Raw genomic sequence first — 10,549 nt, 5'->3', positions numbered from 1 at the left:
TTGGTTTCTCTTCAGCCAGGGCTGGGCATCCTTGGCTCTCTCAGCACTTTCCAAGCCTTAGTGGAGAGAGGGTGGTCCATAGCATGGCGAGGACATAGATCTAGAGCTCAGTAACCCTTGCTGATTTGAGCAGAATGGGCTTTCTCCAGCCTAGGCTGCCAGGAGGGCTCAGCTTAGGGTGGGGGTGGGGGTGAAAGGTGCCCCTTCCCATGCAGAACCAGAGGGAATAGGTTGGGGGAGGTCAGTGGATCTGAGAGGAGCTAACATGGACACATCGCTGATTTCATTTTACCTCCACGTTAAACCGGTGCCCTGGTAGGTCTTACTCCATTGGCAGATGAGGGAAAAAAAAGAAAAAGAAAAAAAGAAAAGGAGGCTATAAGAGGTTAAGTCATTTGCTCCTGAAAAGTGGTGGACCTAGACCTCAAACCACAGGCTTCAAGAGCCAGATGGTTGCTTCTCCATTTTTGCTGACCCCTGACTCAGCAGGGATTTATTTCTTCTCCCTCTCCCTTGAGGTTCCTCTCCTGAAAGGGGTAGGCCAAGAAGGCACCTCCAAGAAAAAATAAAATCCGGTCAGGAAGCTCTTCCACCAGAGAGCCTCCTCCTTGCTAAGCTAAGAAGTGCGGGAGGGCAGGGCCCTGTTTTGTTCACAGCTGTAGCTAGAGTGCCTGGAACAAGAAGAACTGAATGAATTAACCTGAAACAACAGAGATTCTTCTGCAGCTGACGGCTCTCTGCCCTCGGTTAGGAGAAGAAAGGGCACTCTGAAAAGTTGGACCAGAAAGATGCCCACCACCACCACCAAGATCCCTTGACATCCTTACCCACTCGGAGCAATTTGGCATTTTTTAAACCACTGAGCACATCCACAATCCCATGTCCTTTTCCAGACAGATAAGCTTTCACTTTACCTTTGGTTCCTTTCTTGTCAGTCTGAGGAGAGGCAGAGAGAGGTGAGTTACATGCCCAGCTGGGCCTGCCCTGGCTTGGAGACAGAAGCCCTTTGCTCACCTATACCCAGTCTTACCCATCCCTCCAGGAAATCTTATTTGGAAACATTAATCTTCATTGCCTCCTACTCTCTCCTTTCCACCCCATGGGGACAGCCGTGGACTGAGGAAAGAGAACCTGCTTTTCTGGGCCTCAATTTCCTTGTCTGTAAAATGGGTACAATAGAATCTGCAAGGTTTTAAGAGAGAGCGAGTGGCCCAAAGGGTGCTGCAAGCTTCAGAGCAAACCGTAGTTATTTCCTCATGTGTATGTATGTCAGCCTGACCTGGCCCAGGTGAGCTGTAAATGCCTCTGGGAAGCGACCATGCTTCTTGGAATCCTTCAGAGAGCTCACCTCATCCTGAGCACACAGTAGGTACACAGGAAGTATTTTTTTTGATCAAATACAGTCTCTACTGTATTTGAGAGAAACTCCTAAAATCGGCGAGAAAAAAGGAGAATGTTTAATCCCTCTTCTCCTTCCCCATGCAGTGAGAGGGTACACGCTACTATATAGGGGAGGGTCCAGGAGGAGGGACAGAAGCGGTGTGAGAGCCTCTGGAGGTGGAAGTGGTCAGTGTCTTGTTCATCCAAGGCCAGGGTCAAGTAGGGAGGCATAGCGAGGGCCCTAGGAAACCTTCCATGGCAGTGCCCTGAAGACGAAGGCCCTGCCAGGAACCTATACCCCTGGACTCCTAGCACACCCTCGTGTCTGCTTTGGCTTGAGGAGAGATCAGGACACACAGAGTTGGTCAGTTCTGTTCCCTAGAGGAGGCCGCTGAGAGCATAGCTGAGATTTAAGCTCCTGCGTCAACGTGCCTCCCCCAGCCCCCACTGCCCCTGCATACCGAGGGCCCTGCGCAGTTTTCTACTGCTGGTTTCTGGGCCTTTTAACCCATAATTTCTTAGCTGGAATCAGCCTTAGAGATCATATCCCTACACCCCTTCTCTTTATTTTCCATAGTACTTATCACCATCTAACATCCTGTATATTTTACTTTTTTTTTCTTGTTTACCATCTGTTGTCCCTGTTGGAATATCAGCTCCACGAGGGCAAGGCTTTCTCTCTGTTTTGTTCACTGCTCTATCTCCAGGTATCAGAGCGGTGCCTGGTGTGTAGTGGGTGCTCAGTTAATAAGTGTTAAATAAATGGTGCATCCAGCCCGCTTTTCCTCCTTGTATAGAGGCCCAGAGATGAGGAGTGATCTGTTGGAGGCAGAACTGGAGCCTTGATTGGACTCACGCTAATTCAAAGCTGGGTCTCTGTCCCCTGCACCAAGTTGCTGGAGGTGCTTCAGGCCAGCTGTCACCCGGAGGGGCAGCTCTTAGGCTGAACAGATGTCCACCCACACAGGGTGCTTTGAGAGAGCCAGGGAGAAGTGTTCCTGTCAGAACCCCATCCTGAATAGAAACCTCCCAATGCAGCCCTCCAAAGGTGGGCAGTTCCTGAATTAGTGGTGAAAATTGCGCCCTCTCTAGGCAGCCTTTTAAAGTTCCCCAGGGCACCAGAGAACCCGAGGAGGACCCAAGCCAGATCCCTGCGGCCCTGGGGAGAGGGGTGGAGCTTCAGGTTGCGTGGGCCAAGGATAACAAACCAGTCTGAGAGGGTGCAATCACAGGCATGGGCCAGGAAGGATGAGGAAATAACTACAGTTTGCTCCGAAGCTTGCAGCACCGTTTGGGCCACTCGCTCTCTCTTCCTCAAGGCCAGGGGAAGATGTGGGGCTCTGAGGCATCGCTTAGGAATCTGATAAAGGTGATTCTCTTAGGGGCCCCAGGACCTTGGAATTCTGAGACACTGTGTGTAGGGACAAGCAAGATAGAGAAGCTCGAGGGTGGGATGTGGGGATGAAAGGCCAAGAACTATGTCTTGGGTAGAAGCTGGAACTTTCTATGGGATAAAAAACATGAGAGACACCTCCCCTCACACCAGGCAACTTCAGCCTCCCTTTCCCACTTCATTCTTCCAGCCGCGATTGGTTCAGCAAAAGAATATGATCTATGTTCGAAGGCAGAACTCTGGGGCCATGTGGAGTTGATCGGAGGGAAAGAGACTGGTGGCAAGCAGACTTCTCAGGGAAGCTATTGCAGGAGCGTGGATGGAAGTTGGGGTTCCTGGAAGCATCTCTCCTCTTCACACTCCCAGGGAATGTCGACCCTGCCTTTTTTCCTGATTCCTTAGAGGGGAGAGGACTGCATTTTTAATAATAGTAAGAAACATTTAATAACTATTAACTGGATTCCAGGCCCTGTTCTAAGCACTTTACGTATATTAGTTAATCTTTACAATAACCCATGAGTTTGAAACTATATCATCTCCACTTTACGGATGGGGAAACTGAGCCTCATAACTTTGCCCAAGATGACACTTGCAAGCAGCAGGGGCACAAGAATTGGCGTGGGTGGTCTGACTCCAGACTCTGCAGCCTTAGCCTCCATTCCATGCTGCCTCTATCAACCAAGTAGGCAACACAGATGGGACAGAGAGCCCGGAGGTCAGGATGGTCAGCACCCCCTTGCGGAGGAAGCAGCTTCTGTGCAAGCCCTCACAGTAGACCCATGGGGAGCTTTGGCTTTTTCCCCAAGCCTTGCTGTTGATCCCCAAATCCTTTTCTGTGATTATCCTGGTTTCCCCATTTAAGAGCTGGAATGCACCCGAGCCTCCATGTTGGAGGAGGGACTCCAGAAGTTAAGCCTAGAATGATGTGCGGGTGTTTACCAGCTTGTTGGAAAAACTGGAGCGGAATGGGACAGGGCAGGTGAAGGGAACAATGATAATGCTTTGCTTGAAGACATGAATTCATAATGATGACTCTGCCTGTATCTGAAGCCACTGCGGGTTTCCCCCCAAACCCTATCCCCACAACCACTCCCTATGGGCATGGGCTCCCTTGCCCTGAAGAGACTGAGGCCTACAGCTGAGACTTAGCTTATGCATTTCCATCCCCTGACCTTCTCCCTGTCACCGCTATCACTCCAAGTTTCATGGCTTTCAGCAACAGTAGATGGAAAAGTACGCCCGTTATGACACGATGTGAGTCAGTCCTTTGTAAATAATGGGGTTGCACTGTCAGCTCTGATGCCTGGACCCGTGCCCTAGTTAGTGTCTGGCCCATGGTTGGAGACACGGTGTTGGCTCCTGCAGGAAAAAGACAAGGGTAACTCTAGATGTTATTTTGAAATTATGCAAGATGTCAGTGAAGAGCCAACAGGTATAAGAGTCAGTCGTTTTTGGCATCTAGGAAAAAAGACGGTGACCCAAGGTGTAATTCCTACCCATGCCCTGTTCTCTAAGCCAGGGTTTATCTTACAGAGTTGTACTCACTTCCAGCCTTGACACCAGGCCAGAACCACCCCCAGCAAGCTCTGTGGGGACTTGAGTGGAAAATTTTGCTTAGTCCTCAAGAAGGCATTTTGCCTGGACACACCATAGCCCCTTAAGACATTCTTCCCCTTTGCTTATTTGGGAACCCCATGGCCAGAGTGACCTTGATGGAGCCTGCCAGAGGCACAGAGCCCAGGCATCATGGGCTTCTGGATCCTGTGATCCCAACTTCAGTCACTCTGCCAGCTTGCCACTGGTCTTTGAGTTGGTCACTGTACTCTTGGGAGCTGAAGGCTGGCGTGGCTGGTGGGGAGCCCTGGATTCTAATTCTGACACTAACTCACAGTTGACTTTGGCCCTATCTCTTCCTGAGCCTCGATTTCCTCATCTGTGAAAGAGACAGTTTGACTTAAATCAGGGACAATCGACATATTGGATGGATACTTTGCTGTGGGGCCGTCGGGTGCATCGTAGGTGTCCAGCAGCATCCCTGGCCTCCACCCACCAGATGTCAGTAGCACCACCTCTCACTTCTTTCTTTATGACCAAAAATGACTACTCACTCTCCAGACATTGCCAAATATTCCCTGGAGGCAAAACTGTCTCATTGATGACCTCTGGGTTAGATGATTTCTGAAGACCCTCCCAAGGATTACCCTCAGGACCCAGGAGATGGTTTTCTCTTTCCAGTCTCTGTTTTATAAATGTGGACAGTGTGTGAACCTGGAGTCCATGGGTGGGGCTCCAAGGACTTACAGGGTGGGATGTAAGCTATTAGTAAAGGGAAGGCTGCTGGGCCTTCTTACTGTGAGCCAAGGGCAAGTTCTCTTTGCCTTGCAGATCCTGGGTTACATAAGGGGGGGGGCAGGTAGGGAAGGCAGGCCTGTGGTTCGCCCACGTGCTAAGGTCAGCTGCCTCCCAGCCAGTGACTAATCATCTCTATGTGCTCTAAGTACTCGGCTTCTTCATGGTCCCCTCTCTCGCTGCCCTGGGAAGGGACATAGGAAGTGAATCAGCCCACCACCCCCTGCACAGAGGAGGGAGAGGACAGGGCATGGTGATATAGAAGCAAGGGCCATGCACGCTTACCCCAACCCAGCCCCGGTTTTATTTTGTTTATGCCTCCCGAGTTAGCTGTTTATTATCTTTGTCCACGGAAGCATTTTTGACCTTGTTGCTTAATGGAGGGCCAAGATTTATCTTCTCTGGGGGTGAGAGGGGTTTATGGATGAATCTTGGAAGTAAATCACTATTCTGGGGACAATGGGCTATGAGATTTGGGGTAGAATTAACCCAAAATGGTTGGTTTGGGTTATTTTTTCTTATAGCCTCTTCGATGGACTATAGACTGCCCTAGACTGCAGGCTAGATGCTGGGGCAGGAGCAGTGAGTTAGACGTGGTCCCTGCATGCAGAGACCTTCAGGCTGGGAGGACAAGATGTCAGTCCATAACTGCAGTGAGCTATGCATGTGTGCAAGCTACACAGAGGAGGGTCTGGTCAGCCCCACCCAGGGCGCGTTGTGGGGAATTGAGGGTGTGCGGACGGGGTTTGGGGAGATGGCGGTAGCGTACAGAGGGTTTCAACAAGAAGATGGGAGTTTGGGTTTTACTTTCGCCTTTTTTTTATTATGGTAAAATGCACAAGATGTAAAATTTACTATTTTTATCCTTTTAAAACATGCACTTCAGTGTCATTAAGTACGTGACGCTGTGGTGGAGCCATCACCACCACCTAACGGTGGAACTCTTTTCACTTTACAAAGCCGAAACTCCGTACCCGATACACACTAACTCAGGTTCCCTCCTCCCCACAGCCCCTGGTAACCACCATTCTTCTTTCTGTCTCCATGAATCTGACTACTCCAGGTACCTCATGTAAGTAGACTCAGGCAACATGTGACCTTTTGCGTCTGGCTTTTTCCCCTTAGCATCATGTTTTAAGGTTCCTCTGTGTTGTAGTGTGCATCAGGATGCCCTTCCTTTTTAAGGACGAATGCTATTCCATTGTATGGATAGACATTTTGTTTATCCAGTCATCTGTCGATGGACACTTGGGTTCTTCCCACCTTTTGGCTATTATGAGTAGTGTCGCTTTGCACATTGGTGTACAGATAGCTGTTTGAGTCCCTTTCAATTTTGGGGGCATATACCCAAAAGTAGAAACACTAAATCTTATGATAATTTATGTTTAATTTTTTGAGAGACCTCTATAATGTTGAGGAAGAAGTGGCTGAACGAGATTTTAAGGATTAACGTGAGCTCTCCAGGCATCTAAGTAGAGAAAGGGGAAGGGAAGAGAAAGGAGAGAGGGAAGAGGAGAGAAAGGGAGGAGAAACGGGGAGAGGAGAGCCTAAAACGTGGCATGAAACTAGCGGCAAAGTGGTGTTTGTGCTTGGGGCTGAAGCAGGGTATGACTCGGGTCACGGAGTATGAAGGGGTTTGAATAGGCTAGGGAACTTGGCCTCCACATTGTAGGCAGTGAGAAGCATTGAAGGAGTTTTCAATCAGGAAGTGATATAGGCCAACTGTTGCCTTAGAAGGATGTAGCCGGGACTGATGTCACAAGTGGAGTGGGAGGGAATGAGGCTTAAGGCAAGAGCCAAGTGGAAGAAAACTGAGGAACACTGAAGCCACATCATTGGGGTGGGTGGAGGGAGCAGGTCTGAAGGGTCGATGTGCTGCACAGGGTGCCCAGGTTTCAGGTTCGGCAGCTGGGTGAATGGTGGGTAAGCCTACAGGAGGAGCAGCCGGTTTGACAAGATGTCGAGGTGATAAGCTTGGACCCAGTTGGCTTGGAGGAGCCCCTGGAACCACCTGAGTGAAGACAAGGGCTTGAAGGGGTGTCTGAAGCTGTGCAGTTAGATGTTCTGGCATAGCGGGAGAAGCTGGTCAAGGGTAAGGGAAAAGACTGCTGTTGGATGGTACAGAGGATCCAGCAGAGTTTCAGGCCAAGACACAGGGTAACCTCTGCTCAGGATGGGTCAATCCCTGCCCTGCGCATTTTGTATCAATCCAGACATTTTCACTGCCAAGCTCAAGGTTCTGTGCTTGAGGCTGGCCACTGGGGGTGGAGATAGAGAGCTAAACATAAGCCAGTGACATTAATTCATTGATTCACCCCATAAAGCTTAGAAAATGGAACTTGGCCAGTACCTTTGCAGAGTTAAATATTTAATCGCGATCATGACAAGTGATATGCAAGAAGAATAGAGCATGTTATGAAAGTGTGTCATAGGGTCATGACTTAGTCTAAGGCAGGGTTGCTTACTTCTGCACTATGGACATTTTGAACCAGATAATTTTTGCTGTGGGGCTGTCCTGCGGATTGTAGGATGTTTAGCAGCATCCCTGGCTTCTACCCAATAGATGCTAGTTGCCACACACCCCACCACCACCCCAGTGTGACAACCAAAATATCTCTAGACATTGCCAAATATCCACTGGGGGCACCGTCACCCTCAATTGAGATCCATTGGTCTAGGGGTCAGGAAAGGCTTGAGGAAATGATGTTAATCTGAGTTCTAGAAGACAGATAAGAATTTATCAAGATAAAGCCAGTATGGAGAGTGGAGGAGAGTATTCAGGGCACAGGTGTATGCAAAGGCCCTGAGGTAGGAAAGGACGTGAAGGAGACCAGTGAAGAGGCTGGTGCAGCCAATGAAGAGGCGCCTAGAGGTGAGCAATGGGGAAGGAGAAAGAATAGATGGACTAGGGACACTCAGTAGGGAACACAGGCAAGGAAGCTTCCTGAGGGAGGACGAAACTGCCTGGCAGGTGGCGAGATCCATTTTGAGAGTGTTGGGTTAGAGATCCCTGGGAGATCTCAGAAGCGATGTCTGGCTGGAGATATGGATTTGGGAGTTACATGCAGATAGAAGGTGAGTGAGGCCCTGGGGTGGATGAGCCAGGGAGCGTGTGTGGACCGAGAAGTAAAGAGCAAAGAGGAGGCCTAGAGGCGAGCTGTAAGAGTGCCAGCGTTTGGAGAGTAAGGACGAGGAGCCTGCAGAGACTGGAGGAGTTCCCAGAGGGAGAACGGAGGAACCCCAATTGTGTGGTACCCTGGAAGAGTGTTCATGGAGGAGAGCCTGGCCTGCCGTGAAGTCTGCGGAGCCAGAGCAAGTAAGATGAGGATTGAGAAGTGGCTGCTGGACTTAGAAACCAGTAAATGCCATGGGGGAGGTCAGACTGAGATAGCCGAGGAATCGGACAGGCGGGAAGGGAGACAGCTGGCAGACAGCTTTTCCAAAAATGTGTCTGCAGAGTTGAGGAGAGAGAGTGTGGATGCCAGAAAGGGAAGTGGGTTAGGGAGGGTCTGGTTTTATTTGTTTGGTTAATTTTGTGTGTTTCGCCCCCACACACATCTTTTTTTTTTTCCCTTAGAAAATAAATGAACATGATTTAGAATGCAAAAACTGTGAAGATTTCATTGTGAAAGTCTTCACCCCGATGTAGCCTTGGCCTCCCAATTTCCTCCTCTCAGAAACAACTTCACTCGTTTCTTACAAATTCTTCCAGAGACTCTGCATGAATGAATCAGTAAACACACATGTAGAGTCTTTCCCCCAAAATGGTAGCACACTGCATGCTCTCTTCTGCCCCTGAGTTGTTCTTTTCCCAGTTAGCTAAGTCGAGATGCTTCCAGATCAGTAGATAGTTTCTTCATTCTTATTTACAGCTATGTATTCCCCCACTACATGGATGTCACATGATTTATTTAACCGATCTCCCGTTTATTGAACATCACAAACAATGTCCCACTGAATCACCTTGTGCTTTAGTTATTTTGCAGTGTAGGTGGGTTCACATGGGATAAGGTCCCAGAAGTGGAATTGATGGGTCAAAAGGTGTGTGAGTTTGTATTTTGAAAGAAATCAGCCAATTGTTCTCCACAGAATTGATAAGAATGTGTACTCCTGCAAGCATGTATGAGAATGCTCATTTTTCCACAGATTCTGACATACGGTATTACCAAACTTACTGATATTTGCCAATCTCGGAGACAAAAAGAGTATCTCAATATAGTTTTAATTTGCATTTTCTTGCTGTGAATCAGGGTGAACATGTTTTCAAAGACATAAGAGCCATTTTCATTTCCTTTTCTATGAATTGTCTATGCATATGTTTTCTCCAATATCTATCTGGTTGTTGGCCTTTTTCTTATTGAACAGGGGGATGGGGATGATCTTTATTTGGGAAACTAGTCTTTTGTCTAGGATATAAATTACAAGTGTTTTTTTTCCCCTAGTTGATCGATGAGTTTTTTTCTTGTTGCTATTATTTTTTAAGAATTGTGAATGCTGATGGGAGAGATTCACTAGAGAGGGGTGGTCCCTGACACAGAGGTCCCTAGGGAAGCATTGGGGTGCATTCCAGATTGGGAAGGCTGGGAAGCACCTCTGTTATTGTTACAGGCAGAGGCAAGGGAGGACGCTGGTGCCAGGGTTTAGTGGCCACAAGTTGAGAGAGTGAAGCCAGATGAGTTCGTCCTGGGATAGGGTCGTGTTAAGGAGGCATCAGAAAGTTCAAGGGACAGGAGAATTACTGCATTAACAAGAGAGGGATTGAATTCATGAACCCTTGGAAGCTGAGCTAACTGACAGGAAGCGAGTGGATGAGTGTTCCATATCTGGTTTGATTCTTTATATTTGTTTGGCACCCATTAACCATAGGGCCAAACTAACGGCCAAAGTTGTTTACATCTCCCCTTCTATCCAGACTCTTTATTCTGAACCACCTCCTTATCTCACTCTCACACTCCACACCAATATTTCCCCTGCCCTAAACCAACGGAGAGCAGGTACCAGACGTCTAGGACAGCCCCTATGGCCCAGGGCCCACCGGAATTATTCATATGAGCCAATCTTAAGCTGCTTACCCTGCCCTGCCCCACTTTTCCCATAGAAACCCCAATAAAGGCTCTGGCCTAGACCTTCCCCTTGCTCCTGTTTCTGCCTCTTAGCCAAAACCTAGTGCTCCCCTTGTGATCCCGTGTGGTGTGATGTATCCCCTTCTCTTGAGAAATTTAAGTAATAAATTCTTTCAATGGCATTAGCCTCCCCAAGTGCCATTCAGTTACCTCCATGAATTAAAATCCTATGAGTACAATTGAGACATAAGAGACCCTTGGACAGGGACAGTCTATGAGAGTCAGAAAACCACAGATTCCAGCAAGGCTCCCAAACTATCACAGTGTGAGTGGTTGAATAAGCAAGCTCTCAGGGCAGGCTTCC

General features: G+C 48.6%; 1 protein-coding gene across 2 annotated transcripts in view; it reads left to right on the top strand.

Moving 5' to 3' along the window:
* Positions 1-10,549, top strand: part of PAQR5 (progestin and adipoQ receptor family member 5) — a 74,226-nt gene that overhangs the window by 857 nt on the left and 62,820 nt on the right. The gene's annotated exons all lie outside the window — the stretch shown is intronic.

This window comes from Pteropus vampyrus, unplaced genomic scaffold, assembly GCF_000151845.1.
Source record: "Pteropus vampyrus isolate Shadow unplaced genomic scaffold, Pvam_2.0 Scaffold15, whole genome shotgun sequence".
Classification (NCBI taxonomy): domain Eukaryota; kingdom Metazoa; phylum Chordata; class Mammalia; order Chiroptera; family Pteropodidae; genus Pteropus; species Pteropus vampyrus.
This window is presented reverse-complemented; position numbering and strand designations above follow the sequence as displayed.